Source organism: Pristis pectinata, chromosome 14 (genome assembly GCF_009764475.1).
Source record: "Pristis pectinata isolate sPriPec2 chromosome 14, sPriPec2.1.pri, whole genome shotgun sequence".
NCBI lineage: Eukaryota > Metazoa > Chordata > Chondrichthyes > Rhinopristiformes > Pristidae > Pristis > Pristis pectinata.
The window spans coordinates 29,775,942-29,803,311 of NC_067418.1; the positions used below are offsets into that span (position 1 = coordinate 29,775,942).

Below are 27,370 nucleotides of genomic sequence, written 5' to 3' on the forward strand. Positions count from 1 at the left end.
AAAATCCAATTTAGTGCTAATTTATAATTGGTAAAGTGCTAAAGTTTGTGATATATTTCATTACAGTCTTCATTTCGTAAAACTAATCAAGTGAAGTGCCACACTTTGCGTATGGAAATTGGTCATGAAAATTGTAAAAGCATAACAAACCTCTGTCATTCTTTCTATAGTCAAATCAATATATTCCTTTCCATTAATATCAAACATTTTTTGAACACCTTGCCATGTTGTTCACCTGATTAAAAGGTGAGACAATAATACCTTGATCTGTACAGATATTTTGGACCTTTTTAAACTCTGTTTTAACCACTTGCGGTAACTGAAAGCAGAGGTAGATGGCCAAAGTTTTGATTCTCAGGAAATACCAACTTATTTGCATAATTTAAACAGAAGTTGAAATTCATGGGGTTCAAAATACTGCACGTGTCTCAATATTGGCAATGAGATGTAATACCCATCTGGAATAGGTGCATAAGTGCTCTTTTCTACCCTGAATTCAAACTGTTTATAAAGGACATGGATAGGAATGTTCTCACTGCACAGATCAAGTTTAAAATTAACCTTCTATCAATATACTACATAGGTAGTGAGAAGATAAACAGGAATAACTGAAAGAGGATCAAATCCACTTGGAGTACAATTCTGCAACACTTGCTTCCTTGGTAACATATTCTGTTAATAGTAAAATCTTTACTTTTATATTTAATAAAAAGAAAACATAATTCTAAACTCAGAGGACATATATTTTGGGTTTCCTTGATGTGAATGGTAAAGATTCATGTGATTAAAGTACACAACTTTCTTTTGGATTTTGTGCTGTAGTACTACCAACCTTAAGTTCTGTTATCTGGCTTGGTTCCATGTCACTTGTTTGCTTCTTCCTTTCTCTCAGTGGGTGTGCCACTGTTTTATTTCCTACTTCATAATTTTCTGCTGTGTGGGGAAAAAAAAGTTATAATGTGTTGTGTAGCTACAGAGTGCATTGTGTCACAGCAGAGCACAGGTTGAAGTATTGATACCAACAGCACACACACACAAGGTATGTCAGCTTTGAGAGATGTGTAATGAAGAATAATGTACTAATTTCTGCAAATATGTTAAAATTCAAATCTGATCTAATATTAATAGAATGTATATGGATGTATACCTTACATAAATTAACTTACACTGACTGGTCTTATTGCAAGTTGTGCAAGGCTATTTGAATTTGTTTTTGATTGCTTATCATCTTTCTTTAACTATTTATAATATTTCTCATTTATTCTTCCTTGACAAATAATTTTGTATCATTAGAGTGTTCTATCTTTCCTAGTTAAGTGCCAGATGACTTGGGATGTGAGTTTCTGTTCAGTCAGTCAATCCAATCTGTTACGCCTACTTTCAAATATGATTAATTATTTCATAATTTACAATACGTTGGGCCATACTCCCTTGTGTTAATCCCAAGGCTGCAGTTTCCTGCGGTGCCATCTGCAAGGTCTGTGGTATTGAATTGGCAACCAGGCCTCCAGAAGAACCTGAGGCCTTGCCCACTACGCGATCCTCATTGCCTTTGATAGCTTACTGGTATGAAAGGTGCAACTCTATATTGATCTAAACAATAAATAAATAAAAATAAAAGCAATTTAGTTAAAGTACATTTACAGACTATAATTTAAAACTTTAAAAAGAATTAAAGGAAAATGAACAAAAACATATCTGAAACATTTTATTAAAAATCAATGATCCCCATTCTAATGAGCAGGATCCTCATTTGCAGATGAATGATTGCATTCAGCCTCTCAGCTTGCTTTGTGCCAATCTGCCACCAGATGTGAAGGTGAATCCAGCATGGAGCTGGAGGTTGGATGTACAGATTTGACCAACACCAAGTTTCCAATATCTTCGTTTCAGAGCATAGGTGCAGAAGACACAGCCATTGAACACCGGAGGGTGGATGGAAGGGGATTTCCCCATGAGACTGCTGCCACTTCAGAGTTCAATCTGGCCCATGAACCTTTTGACTTAGAAGTTAAAATTACAGATATTATTTAGTTATATTTTGAAATTAAAAAACAATAAAGGTGGTCAGCATAGTTAATAATGGGACTACAGGACTATGCACATCTTCACACAATTGGGTAGGGATATCAAATAGTTTTCTTTGTAAGAATAATAAACTTGTGTTCAGCATTTAAAATTATGTGTGGTAACAGAATTGCATAGTAACTCATGAAACTCAACTTGACATCCGGTAGAAATTTGAGTGTCACAGGGAGACCAGAAAGCTGTGAAATGAAGTAAAATCTGTTGTAATTTTCATGATGCAGTTATTGCTAATTAAGCATAGGTGTTTTTTTATTGTGCCATGAAACAGATTTCAAATTCTGCATGAGAATATTTTGCTAGAAATTTTAATCTGTCTGTAATGAGAACAAATAGATTTATCTCCTATTTGTCCTTGAATGCATAATAAATGTGCTCTTGAAAGACTTCTACTGATAAATGGACACAGTTGACCAATTTTGCCATTAAATTGCAAATAACCATGGGCTAGTAACAATTGTGATCGATTGAAGGGCTAGTCAAAGATGAATGGTTTCATAATAAAAATTGCTAACCAAAGTCAAAAACTAACATGTGAAAGTAGCAGTCTTGGTTTAGTTTTATTTTTGTGTGGTCATTCTCTCATATAAGACTGGATTGTTCCAGAACCATAACTGTTCTTTAGACATAAGCATATTGGATTCTACTAACCCTCTCAGAACAGTGCATGTGGATTCACAATTGTAGTTTGGGGAGGAAAGTTATGAATATTCAACTCCTTTTGTAAAGATCACATTTTTCAGCAGTTAAGTGATTATTTTACATATGAGTTAAATAATTAATGATTTTCAACTATCGTGAAGTAAGGCTTATTGTGTAGCTCAATTTCTCCATGTCAAACAATAGGATGTGAATACTGCACTTCCAAACAGCTAATTGAATAATTTACTGTAAATAGCTATCATTTACTTTCATTGCAATGGGGAATCATTAGCCAAATGGATCTGAGGGATTTGCAGCTTAATGCGTTAAGTTTAAAATGAAATCATTCAAATGTGACCCATCAATGGTGAAAACTGAAAAGTCACAGGCACTTAATGTTCTGAGCCCTTTTTCTAACAGATTGTGTACAGTCGTGATTGGGCAGAAAGCCATAGTTATAAAATGCAAGGGAGAAAAAAAAAACTTGGTCAGTTTTCACGTCAGACACTTGCTGAGCCCATCTTTTGAAAGCCAGTTCAGCTAAAATTAGATTACATTGTAAAATGGGATAGAGCTGAGAGCTGATTAATTGAATAGGCTTGTTCAGTCCTATAACTCTTCAGTATGATACAAGCCCTTATATGCAAAGAAAACCAACAGAAAAATAGAGATTATTTTGTATTGATTCCCTTGAAATGCTCCTTCTGGAAAACCTTTAGCATTTAAAAAAACAGTGAATTTATTTCATTTTCTCCCTTTTCTGAAGGATATAGTACACACAGATACTGCCACCTTCTGGGGCCCCACATGCACATTCTTTCCATGAGCTTAGATTTTGGGTGCTTAATTCGGGTTCTGTTACCCAGCCAAACACACTATGGTGAACTGTAACTACTGTGCTGCTGTTTTAACGACAGTCCCCAAATCAATGTAGACCTGTATAGCTTAATTGTCAACTGAGTGTTGTATAGATTCAAAAACAGAAAATGTTGTAAAAGCTCAGCAATCAGGCAGCATCTGTGAAAAGAGAGACAGTCAATGTTTTGGGTCTGTGAACCAGTTCCGATTTAGGGTTGCAGACCTGAAACATTGACTGTTACTCTTTCCACAGTTGCTGCCTGAATCGGAGTCTTCACAGCAGTTTTCTGTTCTTATTTCAGATTTCTAGCATCTGTGGTTTTATTTTCAATGCATTGATCCAGTTGCTTTGGATAGTTTGGGTAAAACACATGCATCTGGAAACACGAAAATTCTGCACTGTTCACTAACGACATGGTCGTTCAAGTGACTGAGATAACCCAGTGGCGTCTTTACCTTTGCCTTCTGTCAGTAGCCATCAGATCACAATACTTGAGATATCTACAGGACTTTTTGGTGTTTATTCTTTTTAAGTTAGGATACAAGGCCACCAATTTTATTTTTATGGATTTTTCAAACAATATATTATTATTTAACTCTTCCTTCATGGAATTGTGTTGGAACACATGAACGGATTTCTGCCTTGTCAAAACAGTGGAGAATGGAGGTGAATCCCCAGCTGGCCGTGCTCACAGTACTATTGTAAAATAGACATTCTGCTCACAGACTTGATTTTCTTGTCCACTTTTCCAACAGTGGCAGACCATTTTATTTTCTAAGGCATGTAATAATCATTTGTCTCTGCAGATCCAGGAGCACCAGAACTATACCATGTGGAAATAGGACTAGGAGGAGCACCAAGTATGGAAAGAATCAAGGGGAAGTAATGTTCCTAACCAAAGGCAATTAAACCATAGTGTCCTTTACTGTATGTGGATACAGGTGACCCCTGCATTGTGGGGGTGGGGGGAGGGGTGATTGTGTTCCAAGAAAACAGGCTGTATCGAGATCTTCTGTAAAGCAGAGCTATGTCATCTGCATGTGTCAAGAAACGCGACTTTTTTCTCTTGATTTATTTACTTTTATTCACATAACTTCTATGAGAGAGAAATTTATTCTGCATCTCAAATGTTTGGGTGGTGGTCTGTGAATTCTGTAAGGGCGAATTTCCGTAACCCGAACTGCTGTAACGCAGGGGTTGTCAGTACTGTGGTAGAGATCCAGGGCACCATGTTATTAGCACTAGTTTACAGCAGAACCAAAGGAATTCCACCCCTCAGTGTTCATCCGGTGATCTGTATCCATAGGCAGTGAATCATGCAAGTCTGTACCCTGTATATTGGCAGCAGCCACAATGTCTTCATTATCTATTATTTCTACAGTGTCAGGTCTATTTGAGCCATCCCGTAAACCAAGGTTGGTTACTGGGTGGTCAGGCTATCTGCAGACATTTCCTATGTTCCTTCCACTCAAGCATAAGTTGGGGGTGTGCATGCAGTGAAAATTTCACAACAGACATTGTAATAGAGCGGACCAAAGCTAATGCAAAGTTATTTCTGATTGCTCTGCTGTCAAGGAGACCTACAATAATTGGCAGAGCAATGTCAAGATTTATAGTGGTCTGCTACACAGACTTTGTGCCTATGAGGGGACAGCCCTTCTCACCAACTACATGGTAAGGAGCTGTAGAGGAGGAGCAGGAAGAAGAGAACAGAAGACAACCATGATGGTTCTCTTTAGTGCTCGTTATCCATGAAGAACTCCTCTGAGATGAATAATCCCAATTCACCATCTGACCCACGTATTGAACTTCCTTTGACACTGATCATAGTGTGTGCTTGGCCACAATACAATTATAAAAGTGGCCAGAAAATAAGCATTCCAAACCGAATTTATAGATTATTATATGCCATATTGCATACAAAAGACAACTAAACAACTTTCTGCATACACTTTGCTTGTCTAATAACTCTTATGCAGGGATATCCCAGTCACAGTGTATGGCTAGTAAAAGGCTGTTGGTGGAGGAGCCTGCAAATTGCCTTGAAGAATACAACAAATATCTTTGGGCTAGAAGACCTGGCTTTAGAATGCACTGTATCAGACTGGGCAACAGCAGGATGCATTGACTGGCTGGCTGATACGCAACAGCAAGGTCACTGGTTGGCTGGCTGGGCTGGGGGCAATGAATACTGCTTCTTGATAAAGGATGTGTGTCTGTGCTCTGTGGAAATACTACCACTTTTCTTGGGGCAGTGCCTTGGAAAGCTAGAGGAGGACCGTGTTAGTGAACTACTTTGTCACCCTGCAAGCCACAAATCGCTTATAAACTACAGCCATAAGGGCAGTTGTTCATGTGCTCCTATATTTGGTGGGAGGGTGGGGAGAGGGGCTGCATTGCAATCTTTATTGCAATGGAAGCTACAACATTAGTCACCAAGCTCTACATCTAGGTTAGGCTTTTGGGTGTGTTAATAGCAAATGTCATATTTTCAAGTTTGCTCAGTGGGATTGTGAGTAGTGATGTGGATACAAGGAGGCTTCAGGGAGAAACTAAGTGAGCAGGCAGCAATGTGGCAGATGGAGTACAATGTGGAAAAATGTGAGGTTATTTACCCTGGTGGAAAAAGCACAAATGTTAAGTATTTTTTTTAAATGGTAAGAGATTGGGGAAATATTCATGTTCAAAGGAGCCTTGGTGTCCTTGCACATAAATTATTGAAAGCTAACTTGCAGAGGCAGCACATAGTTAGGAAGGCATCATTATTGCAAGATATGTGAGCACAAGAGTGAAGATGTCTTATTACAAACCACACATTGTGTCCAATTCTGATCCTACCTAAAATAAGAGGATATACTTGATACGCAGGGATATAGTGAAAATTCAGCAGATTGGTGCTTAGGGTGATGGGGCCATCAAATAATGTGAAGTTGAGTAGGCTGTCTCTCTCTTTTCTAAAGTTTAGAAGAATGAGAAATTACCTCAATGAAAATGTACATTTTTAGATGGCTGAGCAAAATAGATGTGGGCATGCTATGTTGGCGGCGGAAGCATGGTGACACTTGTGGGCTCCCCCAGAACATTCTACGCAAAAGATGCATTTCACTGTGTGTTTCAAGGTACATGTGACTAATAAAGATATCATATTTTTGATGGAGGAAGGAAATTAGAAACAGCAATCATAGTCTCAAAACAAAAAGGGTTGACATGGGGTGGCATAGCTCGGGCACCCATTTTTGATACTGGTGCTGTCTGTGGAGTTTACATGTTCTCCCTATGACTATGTGGGTTTCCTCTGGGTGCTCCAGTTTCCTCCCACATCCCAAAGATATGCAGTTTTGTAGGTCAGTTGGCCACTCTCAAATTGCCCCTATTGTGTAGCTGAGTGGCAGAATCTGGGGGATGGGGGGAATTGATAGGAATGTGGGAAAAATACTTCACAGGGATAGTGGGGGAACTAAATTGCTCCCTGAGCCAGAGCAGACTCAGTGGGCTGAAATGGCTGCCTCCTATGTCGTATGGTGGCCACTTAAGATTAAGATATCTTTATTAGTCACATGTACGTCAAAACACACAGTGAAATGCATCTTTTGCATAGAATTTTCTGGGGGTAGCCCGCAAGTGTCGCCACGCTTCCGGCGCCAACATAGCTGGCATGCCCACAACTTCCTAACCCATACGTCTTAGGGTCAAATGAGGGAAGTCTTTCAAGCAGTCATGAATCTTTGTAATTCTCTACCCTGGAGGGCAGGAAGGTTTAGCTATGACTTATATTCAAAGAAGAGATTGATTTGTGGATACTAAAGAAACATGGGGATAGAGCAGGAAAATGGTATTCGAGCTCAAAGATCACCACGTTCTTGTTGAATGGCAAAGGTGTCTCAAGGGATTGAATGGCCAACTCCTACTTATGTTCTAATTTCCCATCACATCCATGCTTTCTACAAAGCCCTGTGCCAAACTCCCCTATGACTCTTCTCACTGAACTCAGGCTTCCTGGTGAATTTCCCAATGTAACAAACATTTCCTGAGCAGCAAACATCAGCTGTGCTCTGCCTTAATAAACTCCTCATCCAACTTCCTTGCTGCACAATTTGTTTACAACCTCATTCTGTGGCAAACTTGGCACCTGTGCTCCCTTCCTGCTTTGATTGCAGACTGTTCTTTCCCAATGGATCCTGCCTGTATCCCCTCAGTTATGGGCTGTGCCAGAACTGGAGGAATTGAGTATTGTTTCTTCACTGCCTGCACTAAGTATCTGAAATGAGAAAGACACAAGGATTAGGGTAGGGAGACTCAAAGTTGAAGTTTACGCCAGATGTTGCTTGGAAGGCAATAGGAATTGTGGAATGTGAGAAAAAAGATTTAGATGGAAGCACACCATCATTTCCATCAGATCAGGACCACTGCTGACCACAAACTCAGTAATAATCATTTTTTTATTGAAAGCAGGAAACCCTCAACTCACAGTAGTGGTTGGTGTATCAATGGCTCGGAAGTTATACCTGGTCCATAAAAATACAATTACCTCCACTGTCTTCTCTGTTGGGTTGGGGCCATCTTCAGAAAAGGAAACAAATCCAATTCCAGTAATGACAGGGAGAACACACTTGTGATCTCATGGCTGTCCCTTAATTTTAATGGATGGGAATCCTATGAGCTGGTGGCAAGTGATTTTTCAATATGTAACAGAAAATTTACTCTTAAGGTATCATAATAGAGAAAGTAGCCGGCAGGATGTGCAATTCACATGAGGATACAGAGTAGGATATGGATAGATCAGGACAGGGTTGTCACATGAAAGCATCATTGAAGATGATACCCTATGATTAACCAGGACCCATTGTTCCTATCTCCTAAGGTTTCTCAGTTTTTTTCTCAAGTCCAATACTGAAAAATTACAGAAACTATCCTAAACTAGATTGTTGCCGCACCAAATTGATGTATGATCTTCGCCTCTGCGATCCAAAGCTCTTTCCATAAAAGTGGAATACAGTATAGCATTCCACTTTTATGGAAAGAGCTTTGGATCGCAGAGGCGAATTGGGTGTTTGGGTGAATATATCAAAAGGAAGAGATATAGTTAATGATAGAGTTAGATCTTGCTAGGAAAGGGGATGAGTAGTCAAAAAGTTCCCTGAAAGTGGAAATGCAGGTCGATAGGGTGGTGACAAAGGCATTTTGCATGTTTACCTTCATAGGTTGGGTGTAGTATATATAAGCTGGGAGGTTATGTTGCAACTTTACAAAACAGTGGTTAGACTGCACTTGGAGTATTGTGTGTAGTTCTGGCTGCCACACTAGCGAATGGATGTGGTTGCTCTAGAGAGTGCAGAAGAAATGCACCAGAATGTTGCCTGAATTGGAGAACTTTATTCATGGGGAGAGATTGGATAGCCCGAGCTTCTTTGCCCTGGAGCAAAAGAGGGTAAGGGGTGACCTGATAGATGTATTATAAATTATGAAGCATAGACCGGGTAGATATAATCTGTTTCCCATGGTAAGAGTATCAAAAGTAAGGGGGCATAGTTTTAAGCTGAGAAGAAGGAGTTTTAAAGGAGATCTGAGGGGAAAGTTTTGGACATGGAGAGAGGTTGATATCTGAAATGACCTGCCAGAGGAGGTGGTGGAATCCGATACAATCACTGTCTATGAGGAATTTAGACAGGCATATGTATAGGCAAAGAAGGATACAGTCCTAATGGGGGCAAATGGTATTAGTTTAGGTGGGCAAAATGATCGGCACGGACATTTGGACTGGAGGGCCCGTTTCTGTGCTGTATAACTCTATGATTCTATGACTCTATAGTAAAAATGTGGAAGATTCACTGGAAAAACATGGGTGTGATGATGAGAAGGGAGCTTGAGATACTTGAAGCTAAGTATAGTGTTATGTGCTTATTGAATTTTCCTTACCGAAGAACAACATTGAGATTTTCTCCCATCTATTCAGTTAAACACTGCTTCAAAGATCCTCTACCAATTTTCATAATTAAAAATCAAGGACTGGTTACAGAACTGAAGGAGGATATTTACCCATGGGTCTTGCCAGAGAAACTATTTAGTTCCACCTACTAGCCCTTTCTCTATAGTCTTGCAAGTTTTTCTCCACCACATTTATATTGAAGACCACAATAGAACCTGCCTTCACATCTGTAGGCGTTGCAGTGCATTCCAGATTCCAGCCACTGTGCAAAACAAGAGAAAATTCTTCCTCGTGTCAATTGTAATTCTCTTCCCCTTTATTTCTAGTCTTTGACTGCCTGTGTAGATTAACTATGACAGGTACATTTTCATTTGAGTAAATGTTAAGCGCTTGTTATAATTATTGAAGTTGCTTGTGAAACTATTACATTCTTGTAAGTAATTCAGCAGAAAATGAAGCTAGTTGTGTTTTATTTTCTCACATACTACTCTTTTTGATTTGGTTTAACATTCACAGTTCAGATAAACTCTGAATCCATTTACAGTGTAGGAAGGATAATTAACAGTTTTTTTAACAATACTGTCACTGTTTCTCCAATGATCCAGTGTGAAATTACTGCTGTCATACTTTTCAGGGAGGTCTCCTTTCAGTACATGGCCAGTGTTGAGTTGAACAATTGGAACAATCGATGAGAGAAGGAGGCAAATTGGATTCCATGTTGTGGTTTGGTAAGAGAAAAATATGCTCTGCTTATTTGCTGATCATAAGTCACAGATCCCCGCTCAAAAGTGTGTATTTGGATGGAGTCAACTTAGAAATATAGAGACAGAGTGAACAATAAATGGAAAAACTTAAAATGTATACAAAGAGACATGTTTCAAAAGAAGCAATGATCACTGTTTATGAAGAGATAGAGAGGTCAACTTTTCAGATCATTTTAAATGCAGTGAGTTGTTCAGTGAACCAACTGAAACTATTTGGATTTTGAAAATGGCACTGACTGTGTGACTTGGTTTGTCTCCATTCATTTCTTAGTGGTCATGGCCCACAGCAACAGAAATAAAAGTACTGTCCCTTGTAGTGGTCGTGGTATGAGAAAAAATGTTACTCTGGTGTAACAGAATTCTCCATCTTCACTGAATCATTCCCAAGACTGAGTAGAGGGAAACAGAAGCGATTTTTGAATTCAGTATAGTACAATTAGATGTTCATGTTAGATCTTTAAATTTTAGCATCTGTATCTTTCTTGATTGTAGAACACATTGAAATAGTCTTTCCTTGATTTTATTTTTGGAAGATAGCAGAAAATCAACATTTTTCTATTTGTACTGTAAATCCTTTTGCAGAATATTGGATGTTTGAATAATGAGCATAGATTTAATTGAGATTGCTGTTGCTTTTGCATCTTTGCACCATTTCCCGTGAAATAGTGCAAAGATGAATTTACTGTCGGATAGCCTTCATTTATACCAGCTGATAGCGTGATAAATCCTGTTAAATTGGGGATGTTTTGTGAACTCACACAACCTGTACAGTGATGGGAAGGATGGGTGGTCTATTAAGCACTCAGTGTGTATTCGTCAACCCAGAGTACACAGAGGTTCAGTGTCTACTTGCCAGGACTGTTTGAAGTGAGGTTTGAACGCTCCCCATTCAGACTCAGCTGCAGCATTTTATCACTGAGAATAATTGATTTTGTTTTCTCTGCATAATTGGTATTGTTTTCTCATTTGGGTGGCTGGTAGAAGCAGGGATAAAGTCTTCTCAACTATCATTCTGAAGATTCAGCTAATTAGTTTTAGGGCAAAGATCCTGGATTTCTGGAAAAGATTAACACGTTACTGTAAGCATACGTAATGGCATTACTGAACCGAAGTGCATTAGCAGCCTATATTTGCGGTTGACCAGTTACCTGACTCCAGTGCTTAAAGGAATCACTAATCAAACAACCCATCCACGTTTTTCTAATGTTTATTATCTGATGATTTTGCTGGTTGTAATACAATACATAACTAACATTCACATTTATAGACTATGTTATTTGAAAGGATTAGGCTTTGTGTATGCTGATTGTCATCTATGTGGCCCCTAGTCCACCATTATCAAACTGAGGGAAGGAAGAGATGAAACAGCTGATTGAGAACAAGAGCTAAATTATGATAACAAATTGTAATAATAATTCAGCTGCTAATTCAGCTAATAATTATGCACAAAGCAAAGTCTGAAGCACTCTCTGAAACTAAGCATGCTTACTATGATTTTATGATAATGAGAGCAACAGAGAGCTCTGGGGCATCTGTTGCTTGCATGCTGTGGGTAATGATTTGTATATCCAGTCTGGGGTCTAAAAGCATGTACATGGTGGATGTTTTACGTGGTAGGCATTGTCTGATGTTAATACCTCCTTTAAAAAAAAGTAACTATACCTGGCAGATTTGATGTGAATCAGCATGCAGTGCGGATTTAATGATGATGGTGAAAATTGGAGCAGAACATTTCAGCCAGTACCATGGAGCCGGCACCCACCTCCCATTCCACTTAAAGATATCATTAAGTATGCAGTTTTATTGCTCTTTGACTTCTACTGAGTATTTCTTTGATTCTACTAGACTTTGGTGCTCCTGGACTAGTACTGAAGTTGTTAGAAGTCTAAAGGGAGTGACAAAACATGGAGGTGCAGATATGTCTTGATTTCACAGTTTTTGAGATGATTAGTTGCTCCCAAAAATGGGACCGTTAGTAAACATTCTCCCTGGAGTGTACCACAGCTGGGGTAATGAGCAGAGGGCAAGCTGCTAGAAGATAAGGCAAAGAGCATTTAGTAGGAGAACCAACATTGATGCACCCTTATTAGATTTCATAATGAGCCAGATTTATTGAACAGCACAGTGTCAATGTTTTTCTAATTGGGATCAGTTACGATTGTGTTCAACGTTGTGTTTGAAAGGAGGAATAAAAGATAAAACAGCTACAAGTTGATGGATGTTGGTAAGGCTGACTTCCAGGCCAATGAAACTGTCCTTGTAAACTCTGAAAATTTGTTAATAGTTAAAATCAAAGCAAAATCAATGGAAGATGTCCAAGTAAAGATTTAATGTGCTACAGAAGCAGGTTGTACCCTTGAAGGGGAAAGTATCTACATGCCAAAAAAAACACATGGAAGATACAATCTCACTGGCTCTCCACTCTGCTTTGGAGCACCGAGACAACCGCAAAACATACGTCAATCTGCTGTTTACGGTTTGGCATTCAACACGATCATCCCCTCAGTACTAACACTAAACTTCAAAGCCTGGGCCTCCCTCTGCAACTGGATCCTTGACTTCCTTACAGGGAGACCACAGTCAGTGTGGATCAGTAATAATATCTCCTCGCTGACGATCAACGCAGGCGCACCTCAAGGATGTGTGCTTAGCTAACTGCTCTACTCTCTCTACACTCATGACTGTGTGGCTAAGCACAGCTCAAACGCCACCTATAAATTTTCCAAGGACACCATTGTTGTTGGTCGAATTTGAGATGGTGATGAGGAAGCGTACAGGAGTGAAATAGATCGGCTGGTTGAGTGGTGTCACATCAACAACCTCGCACTCAACATAATCAAGACCAAGGGATTGATTGTGGACTTCAGGAAGGGTAAGTTGGGAGAACACACACCAGACCTCATTGAGGGGTCATCGGTGGGAAGTATCAGCTTTAAGTTCCTGGGGTTCCTGTTGACTGCCTGCTTTTCTCCATGGATGCTGCCTGGCCTGCTGAGTTCCTCCAGCATCATAGTGTTTTTCATTTAAGTTCCTGGGTGTCAACGTCTAGGAGGATCTATCCTGGGCCCAACATATTGATGCAATCACAAAGAAGGCATGCCAGTGGCTCTACTTCATTAGGGGTTTGAGGAAATTTGGTGTCACCAAATTCTTACAAATTTCTATAGATTACAGTAGAGAGCATTCTGACTGGTTGCACTACAGCCTGGTATGGAGACTCCAATGCACAGGATCACAAGAGACTGCAGAGGGTTGTAGACTCAACCAGATCCATCATGGGCACAACCCTCCCACCATTTAAGGACATCTTCAAGAGGTGGTGCCACAAGAAGGCGGCATCCATCACTGAGGACCCTCACCATCTGGGACATGCCCTCTACTTGTTAGTACCATTGGGGAGGAGGTACAGGAGCCTGAAGACCCACACTCAATGATTCAGAAACAACTTCTTCCCCTCTGCCAACAGTCCATGAACCCATGAATACTTGCTCATTATTCCTTTTGTTTTGCACTATTTATTTATTTTTTATAACTTAGAGTAATTTTTATATCTTTGCACTGTACTGCTGCCACAAAACAACAGATTTCACAGCATGTGTCAGTGATAATAAATTTGATTCTGAATCCAGGATCAATGTTATCCTAAAAAAAGCATGATAAAAGTATGAAAAAGGCATAAAGCAGCAAAGATGCTCACAACTGAAAAAAGAGGTAAACAACTAAAGAAATGCAAGAATTACCAAATACAGACTTGAAAACAAGCTAGCCAGGAATATTAAAATCAATATTTTTGATTATTCAGAAAAAGAATGGTGGTGAAAATAATGCAGCCCTCTGAAAACTGATGATGCTGTTATTGTAAATGAAAATAAATATGGGTATGGCAGGCACGTGGAGTGATTACTTTTCATCAGAGTTTACAATGGAAGCAGGAGAGAGAATGCTGGACGTGCCAATTGTAATGTGATTAAAGAATGGCCTATCCCCAGAACCAAATGGTTTGCATCACAGGATTTCAAGGAATAAGGTGAGAAAAGTGCAGACCTCCTAACTATAATTGTCTGAAGTTCTTTTCCTTCAGAATTCTGCAGATCATTTCGGTATCGGTGGAACTGATCAGTTACCTGAAAACTTGTCCTAAGGAAATTATGAGAAAGGATAGACTGACCGAGCATCTTGTAAACTTGCAGCATGGAACAAGCATGAACACAAAAGATAAGCCATACTTGACAAGTCCAAGTAAATATTTTAAGGGGACAATGAAAGCAGCAGGCAGCAGAATATTTTTTGTCTGAAATTCAATTGCAAAACAACTGAATCCTTTTTTTTGTTGGAGTGAGGCACAATAATGATCATTTTTGGATTATTTTGTATTGCTCTATAAATTTGATCCCTGCTGTCTGTTACCTTTGCACCTATGAGGAGATTTTGTTCTGGAGTATTGCTTAGGGACTTGGACCATGTTGTCCTGGGGAGTCCATTAATTGGCACACAGGAAAGCATGGTATCACAAGCATGGGGCTGGACTGGGACACCTTTGTAAATTACTTTGTGTTATTCCTGCATCTCCAGCACTGCAAAGACCCACCACTACCCTGAACCCTACTCCAACTTAACCAGGCATTGGTCCATAGCCAAACCCATGACCACCGAGTCTGTAATCTTTCCATTAAAATTCCAGTCCAATTTCCATTCCCATCCCTACTTGATGTATTGCTGTCTGGGTCTCTTTTCCTGATATGCCACTGTTTCCTATTTTTGTTCCCTTTTCTCCTTCTCCTTCTTTCCCCCATCATCCACACTGCCAACTAACAGTCACTAAGTCATGATTTCATGATTTCAAAAAATTTCACTCCCCCTTCCACCACCATCAAATGCAGGACTCCCCTTCTCAATGTTTCGCCCCTCTCCTCCCCACCACATTGCCACCACAGCCCAATGTCTTCCTCCCACTGCAATGAACACAGTTTCAGCTCCAGAAATGAGCAAAGCTTATGGTTTGTGTCTGAAGCCTTGGGCTCTGGGCACAGCTGGATCTTTCAGCAGAAGGCCACTGATCTTTTCACATGGAATTCCCTGAGGCCTTTGATAAAGTCTTTCATGAAAGGGCAGTAGATAAAGGTGAAATTATGGAACTGAATGCAGTTTATTGGCCAGGATAGGACATTGCCTAAATAGCAAAAAATGGAGAGTAGGGACAATGGGAAAATCCACAAACTTGTAGTTTGTGATGTTGGCATTTGTCAAGCATCTATGCTGAGGTTAAATCTATTCACAATTTATAAATAATTAGGTGGAATGCTATATTTTCAAGTCTGCAAATGACGCCAAGAAGGGTGATGCAGCAAGCAGTGTAGATTGAAACATTAGATTATAAAAGAAGACAATAGGGACTGCAGATGCTGGAATCTAGAGCAAAAACAGAACACTGGAAGAACCTCAGCAGGTCAAACAGCATCTGCAGAGCCAAAAGGTGTAAATCGTCGTTTCAGTTTGAGACCCTGGATCAGGTCCTGAACCTTACCCCTACACCTTTTGCCCACTGAGTTCTTCCAGCGTCTGCTAAATTACAAAACAGACTAATGGAATAAATGAATTAGCAAGGCTGTAGCAAGTGGATTTCAATATTGGCAAATGTAAATCCATTTACTTTGGACCTAAAACAAAATAAAGCAGGTCGTCTTCTAAGTTTAAACTGTTTGATGCAGAAGGACCCAAACGTACTTGGGTGTCCATGTACTACAGTCATTAAAAAAATCATCTCCAAGTCCAATAAATCATCAAAAAGACTAAAGAAATGCTGGATCATTATTTGTTCAATTCATATCTGAAACTGATAGATCTTTGGGAATAGTGTGTTGTAAGGAAGGTGGGGTAAAGGCAAGTATGTGAAGTTGGGTCACAAGTCAGACATGATCTCTTTGAATGACTGTGGGGTTACATTTTCCCATGTTGGAGTTACCTTCTCCCACGACCCTCAGCAATAATTTTATATTACTCTCAGTGAGGAATCGAGTGTTTATTTTTCAAATATATTCTTTTTCCATATTATTTGCAGTAGGTGTTACATTCACCATTCACTTCATAGGATGGATCATTTCATTTACTTAAAAGAAAATTTGGCTTGATTTTTCTGCATAAATTCCATAACTACACTGTCCAAAGGGTTCAGACATGGTTTCCAGACCTTAATTTACATTGCTGGGAGTTTTTTGCTCATCAATAAGCACAGTCAAACCTACGGTCCTCCTGATACAGAGCCTGGTGAGGATAGTTGTGCTCTGTTAACAGTAAGGTGTCCATATATATCTTCTAGGCTGAGGTTGGAGATATTTGCAAAATATCAGTTTGCTCTCTGATGTTGATTAAGGGAAGTGAGAGAGCTGAAAATCTAACATGTTCTCTTCTTATAGAGAATACATCTTTACAAGGAGATCAGGATACTATTTGTTGCATGCATGTTGTATTGTGGCCACCACATGCCAACCTGGCTGGCTGAAAGGCAACAGTAATGGCAATGGTGGAGTGTGAGAGAACAGCATATTAATGCTCAGTGGAACAATTATCATACCACTTTTATGTGTGGGCTTGTGGTCTGCATCAGTTTTCTAATAACCTGTCAGAGGACCCTTGCAAGCCTCTTTGAAACACTGGTATACACAGCCTGGATTGCGACTAACCGAGCTTGTGTGTCAGATCTGAGCTGCCAGTGCAACAGCCAGATATTGGGTGAATTCTGCTGGTGCTCAGTTGTAAGCTGAAATATTGGGTACCAGATGCTGCATCCCATGGCCATCATTAGTGGTTTGTTGGAAAGGGGGGGCTCCTGGTTCTATGCAGAGCTCAATATAAAGGGGGGAGGGGTGGGTGCTGAACTTCTGTTCTTCTGGGCATTACATGCTGCTTTTCTGATAGGCTTTCCAATGCATCATTTATTTCACTGTGGATATACATCAACCTCGCCTTGTAAGCTGTTTAATCCCCATCCTCACTGGAGTTCTCCAGCGAAGAACTCACAAGTGACATTTCATTCCATCGAGTAGGAATCTCGGTTAGTGTTTTCCCCTGTTCTAAGTGCAGGTAACTTGCGCCTGGTGGCTGGGAGTGTTGAAATGAGTGAAGGTCTGTCTTTGTCTTTATTCTCCCCTTGATCTTCTGCCACCACCTGACCAAGTCACATTGTAGGCAAATTGGTTGTTGGGAATTTCCTGTGCAACTTGTTGCATTTCACAATGTGTGGTGCCTTGAGTGATTATGGAGTAAAGTGGGAAGCAGTGAAGAAATCTAAGACTTTCTTACGCCACTAATATTTCCATTATTTCTATATATTGCATTCTTAGCCATCAACTACACATTAGGACTAAATTTGCTTGGTTTTCCTGGGTTTGGAATTGTGGTTTGTCATATGAATTATATTAGCTTCAAAGAAAGGTTTCTTTCTTTATTAGTGGATACACTAATGGCTTCCAGGAAAGCTACTACAAATGGGACTTTTGAAAGCACATGGATAGAAATGTGCTCATGGTGCCAGAATCAAACCATTGATCCAGTTTAGTGCAAGAACAACTGGCACAAAGTATGGTATCAGCAGATAGATTTTAGTTTTGTGGAGGGTTAAATTTATGATATCCATGAATCTGCTGCCACTTCACTGTCATAATTTGTCAGAATATAGTACATGTTGGATTTCTGCTACACTTCAATGAAGTTCCAGTGGCAGAGGGCAACCCAAGTGCCTTTGCAGTAAGCTATTAGCTTTCACACAATGACTTTGTCTTCTTATGAAAAACACAACTTTCTGGTTCCTTTTGAAAATCAAGTCCAAGGTTTATTGGTCAGTGAATTTTGCCAAATTGTACACAAGCAGGACTGATGTTAGATTTCTGTTTCCTTGATATCTTTACATTTCATCTCAGTAAATTGATATTCCTTTGTTTGATATGTTAACTCTTTAGAAGTGGCTTGTGGTTCCACCTGAAAAACAAACAGGGAAATAACTTTAGTGGGATGAGCTGATTGCTCTTATCCTGTTATAGTTCTGTGATTCTCAGAAAAGATGATTCCAGCCTATCTAGCATGCTTTTTTTGATAGCTTGAATTGTATGTCGTTCCTCACAGTCACTTTGAATTGTCACTAAGCAAAGATTCCATGTGAATATACCAAATGTAAAAATCAAGGACTGAAATAATATAATCCTTTACATTTCGTATTAGAACTCAGAGATATGATAACGATTCTGTTACTGGAACCATTTAGGGACTCAGACATAAGAAATGGAAATATGAGTTCAAATTCCACCACAGCAGTAGAGAAGTTTAAATTCTATAAGTTAAATAATTTGGATGAAAAAGTTTTTATCGGTTATGGTGACCATGAAACCTAACAGGTCCACTCATATCCTTCGCGAATGATGTTGACTCTAATGTAATTTTAGTTGGCTTGTCAAGGAGTCCAGTTCTTTCAAAATGGCTACACAAAAATGCTTAATCATAATAAAACAAGATGGAGCACCTGTCATTGACTTAAGCATGAACTTGGACACCACAAAGGCAAATTCTTCTCACTAACATTTAGGACACATCAAAATTCGGACAACTGTCCCACTAATTAAGCAACAGAATTATACATTTTAGCTGACATCTTGACCACCTCTGTTTCAACTCCAGGTATGTTCTGTCCCAAAGACTAGGAGTCCTCGGCATTAAATCAGAACTAATGAATGTCAAACGTGGCCAAAGAAACCTCCTACAGAGACATCAATTCTCCCTTCCTTGTGCCTCATTATTCTTCCATGTTCAATAGCACAATGGCATTCATTAGCTGCACTGACTAAAGCAAGGGCATAGGATATACTCTCCAACATCTATCACTAAGAATGGCTCAGAGGAACCATTCCCAACTAAACTGACTGGGTTCTGAAAGTCAGGTTACTGACTGGGCTTGAGGGAACCAACATGAGGGAAACCTATTTAGCCCAGTCCTCTCTTGGCTACCTGTTGCAAACTGTTGGTAGGAGTGGCCACAGTGCAGTAGTCCTTGAGGAGGCAAAGTCCTGTCTTCACATGGTGGACACTTGTTCAAAATCAGCCTTGTGGCAAAACTGATTTGTGGCGGCACGGTAGCGTAGCAGTTAGCTTGACGCTATTACAGCACCAGCGATCGGGGTTCGATTCCCGTCGCTGTCTGTAAGGAGTTTGTACGGTCTCCCATGTCTGCGTGGGTTTCCTCCAGGTGCTCTGGTTTCCTCCCACATTGCAAAGATGTACAGGTAGGTTAATTTGGGTTTAAAAAAAAATGGGTGGCGTGGACTCGGGCCAGAAGGGCCTGTTACCACACCGTTAAATAAAATTTAAATAAAAAAAACTGCATCATACCGAGGGCCCAGCTGGAGATGAATGAACAGTGTGCCAGAGCATGCAAGGTGCAGCATGATGTGCCAACCTGGTGGAGATACCATGCAGGATTTGGTTAATAATTATTAGGGATACAACGTGTCTCCAACAATGCTGAACAATCTTGCAACCAATGGATCATATCAAACGTCAGCAGTCCTGCCACAGGTGGTCATGAAGGAAGGTTAACAAACATCTAATGAGAGTAGCTGGTGTCATTAATACCCCCATTCTCTATGGTGGAACCCACCAGTTAATACAAAAAAAATTGGCTGAAGCATTTGAAAACATGTTCTAAGATTATCAGAGCACTCTCCCTGAGGTGCCACCATCGTAGAAGCCTGTCTTCAGCCAATTCAATTTGCTTCATATCAAAAAAGAAGCTACGTGCCTTGGATACAGCAAAGGCTATGAGCTCTGACAATACCTCAGCTCTGGTTCTGAAGACTTGTGTTCCAGAACTAGCTAAGTTGTTGCATACGGTATCAACTTGACAAAATCTCTGCAGGTATGCCCTGCCATTAATAAACATGAGAAATCCATTCTGTGAATTACCTTCCCATAAAGTTTACTCTCAAATATCAGTGAAATGATGGAAGGTGTTGTTAACTATGCTATTAAGTATTTGCGTGTCAAAGATCTGTTCATTACTGCTCGAATTGATTTCAGAAAGACCACCTGGTTCAAAGGCTTTCTACATCCCCCTTGGTTTAGACATCTCCTCAGATAATGAAGCAGGCCACATCTGCATGTACACAAGTGCCAGGCAATAACATCTCCAACTAGAGAGATTTTAACCATTGACATTTGATATTCAATGGCATTGCCATCACTGAGCCCCCATCATCAGCAGACTGGGGGATACTGCTGACCATAAATTTAACTGGACCATCGTGTGGCTTGGAAAACAGGTCACGGTCCAGATAATCCAATACGAGTGATTCAGATCCTAAGTTCCAAAGTTCTTTCATCTTCTATAAGTTACAAATATTGAATGTAAGAAGTTCCGTTCATTTAAGATAATGCAATTTACTTGATTGGTGATCTGACCTCTATCTAAAACATTTATTTCCTCCACACTGATGCCTTGTGGCTCCAGTGAGTAATATCTACCGAGAAGTCTATGGCAACTTACTAATTCTGTGACCCCCCAGAAGGACAAAGGCAGCAGGGAAATGTAAGCACCGCCATCTGCAGGTTCCCCTTCATATACTAACTTGGAAATACATTGTTGTTCCTTCAATGTTTCGGAACTTTAGCACTCCTTATCTGACAGTACTGTGAGATTATCTTCATTATGCAGACTGCAGTGGTTCAAGAGGCAGCCAATTAGCTGTGAGCAAAAAAAAATGCTGCTCTCACCACAAGGCCCATGTCCTATGAAGGAATAAAATTCTTTGCCATTTTTCCCAAGATTCTCATGATTAATTCTCATGTGCAAATTTAACATGGAAAAGCCTACTTAAACTTTTCATTCTATAGAATCTCTCACCAGATTCATAGAATTCTCACGAAATGCTTCCTCAAAAGGTGACAGTGACATATTTTGCCTTCACTGAATAAATGGACAATAAGGCACTAATGCCCCTGTCATTCTGCAAGTGTGCATTCCTCACTATGATGGAAGAAACAATTATACATTGTAATAATTTTCTTTAAATAGATTTTTGTAATATGAACATATTGGTCACGAAAGGCCTTTCATTCAGAAGTTTGAGGTCCACAATCTCATTTTCTGCCCTGTGAGTCAGATAGAAATCTATCTACAATGTTTCAGGTTACTTGGTCTCAGCTGGAAGATGCAAAAGGCAGAGTCAATAGAAATCTAGTCGCCTTTATATATTTTGCTTCACCGACTTATTAAATGTTGCATAAAATTTCCATGCTATTATCTGAAAGACATTTATATAGGCTTCAGCATCAGTTCAGGAACTTCAAAATTGAGCAATACCCTGTCTGGTAGCACCAAATACTGATGTCAAATGAGTGTGGTACTGATGACTGTAGCAGGTTGCCCTATAGCACAGATATTGACCCCTCTCTTGATCACATTAGTGGCTTTCAGTCTTTCTGATGCACTGGCAGCTTCAACAATTTATTCTCCATCATTGGTAGCATTGACTGTCCTCCTTGCTGCATCAGGGATTTTGATTATCTTATTGTGCAGCGTTGATGGCTTTGACTGCTCCCCTTCTGGCACTCGTGAATTTGTTACTTAAAGCTTTGACTGGTTGCACTGTGACGCTGGCAGCAGTGTCCCTGCTCACTGCTTCACTGACGGCCTTGACCGGTTGCCCTGTCGTTATCGGTAGATTCAATGTTCTACCCTGCAGTACTGTCAGTTTTTCTCATGGCCTGGCAAATTCAGCCAATCTCCCTGTGACCTGAAGCCTGGAAAGGTCATGCCGAAGGACCAGTAACTTCAACCATTAGCTGTGCACTTTGTTAATTGACCATAATGGATGTTTAAGATATCATGGCTTAATTATAAATATCCTCTGATTTCCTGAACAACATTAACCAGAACCATTTGTATAGAAAAAAATTGTTCACCTCAAAAAAAAATGCTGCTCTCACCAACGAGGGGAATTGTGCTGTGTGGATAATGGCTGTTACAATTGCCCATGGAGGAAATGAGTTCTGATGAAGGACCATTATTCTGTATTATTAACTCTGTTTCTCTCTCTGCAGATGCTGCCTGACCTGCATTTCCAGCATTCTCTGTTTCACTTCATATTTCCTGCATTTGTGGCTTTTTGCTTTTGGAGGAAATTATCCCATGTGCAACACTTGTATAATGCTAGGAAATGCATTGCAAAAAATTCTCATTATTTAATTGGCAAACTTGCTCAGAATTTATATTGATAGCTTGTATGGGTAAATGAAAAATCACGCTGGCATACAATGCGGTCTTGTGAGGTTGACACGTTTTTAGCCAGTTGTCCTCTTCACTTGTCAATGCTGTACATGGCCTGACCATGCTTGATGATGATAGCCCAAAGAGAGAGAGAGGGATTCAATCCCTATTATTGATATCCTTTACCTTGATCTGAAAATTAATCTTGATTCAGGAGAACAGCTCTTGCCTGCTGCCTGCCAAAAAGTAATAGTGGTATGAAAAACAATTTGTCAGGTCCTGTGTGGTCCTGTTTGACTTAACTACTTTCTCCTTACTTTAAATAACTATAAATGCATGAGGCAGCTCTATTCAACTATTATGAGCTTTGGCACCTTGCAGCACTTTGTACTCTTTCAGCATTTCAATTAATATTGGGCAAGAATGAGGGTAAATCAATCACAGAAGGATAGAGATAATAAATACCATGGGGCAATAAGCATTTATGTGTGGGGGAGGGACGTTGGTAGCTGTGGGGGGCAGATCTCCTAAGGTGATATTGTCAGTGATTTATGTGTATTTGTGAAAGACAGAAAGGAAGAGAAAGTGTGTGCGTGCATGAGAGGGAGAGAGTGTGCGTGTGAGAGAGACAGAGAGTGAGAGATGGCTAACAGGAGCTCCAAAATGATCCCTGTATGCACTCATGATGGTGGTTTGTGACTGAAGCTGACAGCTGTACTGTTCTGGATCTATGTGTAAATGCCATGAGTCAAGAGGTTGAGGAGATGGCTTATTTTTCTCAGCAAGATGCTGAAGGAAAGGTTTGATGAGCAATTTAGAAAAATGCCCTTTTGCGAAAAGGATACTAAATAAGTGATTAAATAATAGCAGAGTTCTTCAAAGTGTGTTGCGTGGAAGTGGAAGAAAATTAACTGAATATGCGATAATACGATGAATTTTGGAATGTATTTGAATAAATTAAAATTAAGATATAGTGGAATGGGTTAAGGTAATTGGATTGAGCTATGTGCCTGCAATATTGATCCAGTAATTTTGATCAAAGATTAGACTGAGACACATGAGAATTATGTGGGGGGACTTAATTCCATTTAGGGTTGGCCATATCTAAATCTAGTTCGATTTCTTGACATTTAAGCAGAGAATTGTTGGAAAAAAAAAACCAAGATGAAAACAAAATGAAGCAGGAAGGTTGTGGATTTTGTTGAATGTTTCTTGCAAACTAATTTCAAAATCTATTTTCAGTTTCTCGCATGTGGGATTTCTTTGCTTTCAGATATATATGATATTGTCATGTTCAAGAAAAACGTTTCCTGGTTAAATGTCACTAGAGGGCATCAAGTGGCACAGGGCATAGTGCAATGATGCAGCAGTTAATGATCTGTGCTCAATGCTTACCCAAGCTGCTGTTAGTACATACTCCCTGTAACCAGCTGGGTTTCTCCCAAGTCGTCTTGCTTTCTCCCACATGCTAAAAATGTGCAGGTTGGCAGGTTAATTGGCTACTGTAAATTGTTTCATGTGAGGGCAGACAGCACTAGAATGGGAAGGGGGGGTGTTGGAGGGTGAAAGTTGATGGGCATGTGAGAAAGTGTAGGTTATAGAGAAATAAATAGGACAAATGAGAATGCTCTGACAGCTGGCATAGACTTTATGGGCCAAATAATCTCTTATGTAATTAAAAATGTGAAAAAATAAGAAAAATCACATACTCCTAATTGAGAATTATCAGTAACCTGCTTCCATTAAAATATGGAATGGGTTTTAGTATTGTTTAAGTGCTGGGTGGTCACTTGAAGTAACCGAGTCTGTTTCTAATATATTCTATTACTCCTAGCAGCAACCATATATGTTTTCAAGGCCTTTGTGTGCTGTTATTTTGACCGGTGGAGATTAACTGTGCATGTAATATGCTTCCAAGCAGCAGTTGGGATGTATGCTTTTCACTTAAGCATACTTCTGTTTCCAGTTACAAATGTAGAATGTGGGTAAATTTCAGACTATAAATGGAAAGAAAAAACTAATTACATAGAATTAACTAACCTCAGACAAAACTTGCAATGAACAGTGTTTGTCCCCTCCAGAGTAACACATGTCTAGACTTTTGTTTAAATTCTGCCTTTATTAACATTTCTACACAGTTTCCATCCTACCATATTGGGAAATATTCTCAAAGGTACAAATTACATTCACTGTAATGGTGAGGTCTTGATAATCTGTCCCTTATCATCCTCCTTGACCTATTTGAGTGCAGATTTTGACATGTGACCAATTATCCTTCTCCAATGACTTGCCCTTTTCATTCAGCTGCACAAAACTGTTTCCATTTCTACCACTCTGTTGTAGGTGGAGAATCACTTTCCAGATTTGCACTATTACCCCTGGGAACCTCAAAGCTCTATCCTGGTCCCCTCTACCTCTCATCTATTTACTGCCATCATTAGGCCACCTGCACTCTCTGGCCCTCCACTGTATCTCATACTTGTTAAACTTCTGGATGGGCAGAGGTTTCCTTCAAATAAATACTGGGAAGGCGAAAGCCAATGTCTTCTGCCTGCACCAGAACTTCCCCCTCCTCTAGCTCTTTATTTCATCCCTCTTTCTGTACGACATTGAGCGTGACATTTCACAAACTTGTCCTTGTACCTGATCCTTAGATCAGGTTCTGGTGGTGTTTCATTACAGAGTGCAAAGCTCTATCCATGCTCCAGCTCATCTACTTCTGAAATCCTCTTCACTGCCTTTGTTACCTCTAGACTTGAAAGTGCTGTCACGGTCATGAACAGCCTGCCGCCTTCAATTCCCCATGTATTAAAACATTCAGAATTATGTTGCCCATATCCTATGAAGACTGATTCACCCATGACACCTATCCTCATTGACTACATTGGTTCCTGACTGAGGACTGGATCAATTTTAAAACAGTTTTGAGGGGGAAAGATATGCGAGGCAAGATTTTTGTTTACACAGTCAGTGGTGGGTACCTGGAATGAGCTGCCCTGAGAAGTGGTGGAAGCAGATATAACAACATCTAAGAGGCATTTAGACAGAAGAAATGCAGAGAATGGAGGGATATAGGTCATCTGCAGGCAGATGGGATTAGTTAAATTTAGCATCATTGTTGGCACAGACATTTGGGCTGAAGGGCTTGTTCCTGTGCTCTACTGTTCTATATTCTATAATACACAGTTTTATTTCCAAACCTCGCCATGGACGTGTTCCTCCCTTTCTCTCTAACGACTGTGTACCACCAATTTTATCCTAAAGAATATAAATGGTGAGACACAAGGATATAATGTTCTGAATTATTTTGTGTGATTGGTCCTTTGGAAATATTTTGTACATCAGAGAGCAAACTTTTATATCCATTCCCAAAAATACTGGTATTTTTATTAGTGTTTCACAGAAGCAATTTGCAACCCATGCCAGCAGACTCCAATTAATATGCTTATCCTATAAAAAAAATGCATCACTGAAGATAGCCTCTGAGTATATAGATTCTGGCTGTTAATGAGTCACTGTTGGTCGGAAGTGCCATTAAACATAGCAAAGAAAGTGAGTCCACACTAAGCGATGTCAAAATAGCATGCTGATTGGCAGATACATTGGTTTTACTTGTAACTTTATATTTAATTTTATGCATTACTTACAAAATAATGAGCAATACCAGAGCATTTTGTTGTTTTCTCATTTATCTTAAGAGATGAATTGTTGAAACTGACTTCTGCTTTGGCACGCGTTACTTACAATCAACTTAATTAAAGAAGGTGCTAATTGGGCAAATTGTAAGCAAGTTCCTGCATTCTTAATCACAAGAGAGTTTGGTCCTATAAGTTCTGTCTCTAAATCCTCTGTGAATGCAAATTTTAATGTTTTTATTAGACTGAGAAGGATGCCATTAGATTTCTGTTTGTTCTTTGAAGCAGTGATTTGAAAACATAAATTGTTTACTTACTTGATGCAAATAAATCATTGACTTCATTCATTTCCTTTGAAGCTAAGCCACACTGTTTGCAAACCTTATGCCATTTTTGGCCTTGAGATGAGCTACTGACCAGTGTATCCACTTTATTACCAAGACTGCCTCAATCCACTCTTCCCCTGCCTTGGTTCATCTGAATTTTACTATTCCAATGAGCTCCTGTCTTCCCCCAGAATCAATTTGAACTTCATTGCTCTGCCTTTATTCTAACTTTCATCAAGATGCATTCATTCACCAATCACCCACGTACTTGCAACCCTTGATCTGGCATTGCGTATGTTTTAAAATGTTCCTGTTTGTTTTCAAATCCCTTTACGACCTGGCACTTCATTGTCTCTGTGAATTATTCCAGCCTTACAACCTCTGAAATCTCTAGAATCCTTGTTTTCTGGCATCTGGTGCATCCCTAAATTTCATTCTTCTCCCATTCTTTGTCTGGTCTTCAGATGCATCTCTGCATAGGCATCTCCACCATTCTTTTCCCTTTCAAGATATTCTTCTAAATCTTTTTTTTTAATTTATTACAGCACAGAAAAATTCCATGCCAGCTCCCAGCAGACCAATACCATCAATCCCTTTCCCTCGTTCCTTATTCTCATTCACAACTCCCCTTTGATTCTGCATTAAGGAGTAATTTCAGTAGTCAATTACCCTACCAGCATATCTTTGGGATGTGGGAGGAGACCAGGGCACTGGATGATAACCCACTTGGTCATAAGGAGAATGTACAAACATCACACAGGCACTACCCGAGATCAGGGTCAAACCTGGGTCCCTGGAGCTGGGAGGCAGCAGTGTTAACTGCTTTTACCATTCACTGTTTTTCTTCTGTAACTTGGTTTCAAATTTTTTTTGATGACAGTGC

General features: G+C 39.7%; 1 protein-coding gene across 1 annotated transcript in view; it reads left to right on the forward strand.

The window, feature by feature from the left end:
• The window catches only part of LOC127577824 (protein inscuteable homolog), a 311,294-nt gene that overhangs the window by 77,765 nt on the left and 206,159 nt on the right, over nt 1-27,370 (forward strand). The window contains exon 2 of the mRNA XM_052029408.1: nt 10,147-10,240. The gene's annotated coding sequence lies outside the window, so the exon portion shown is untranslated. The remainder of the gene's footprint in view (nt 1-10,146; nt 10,241-27,370) is intronic.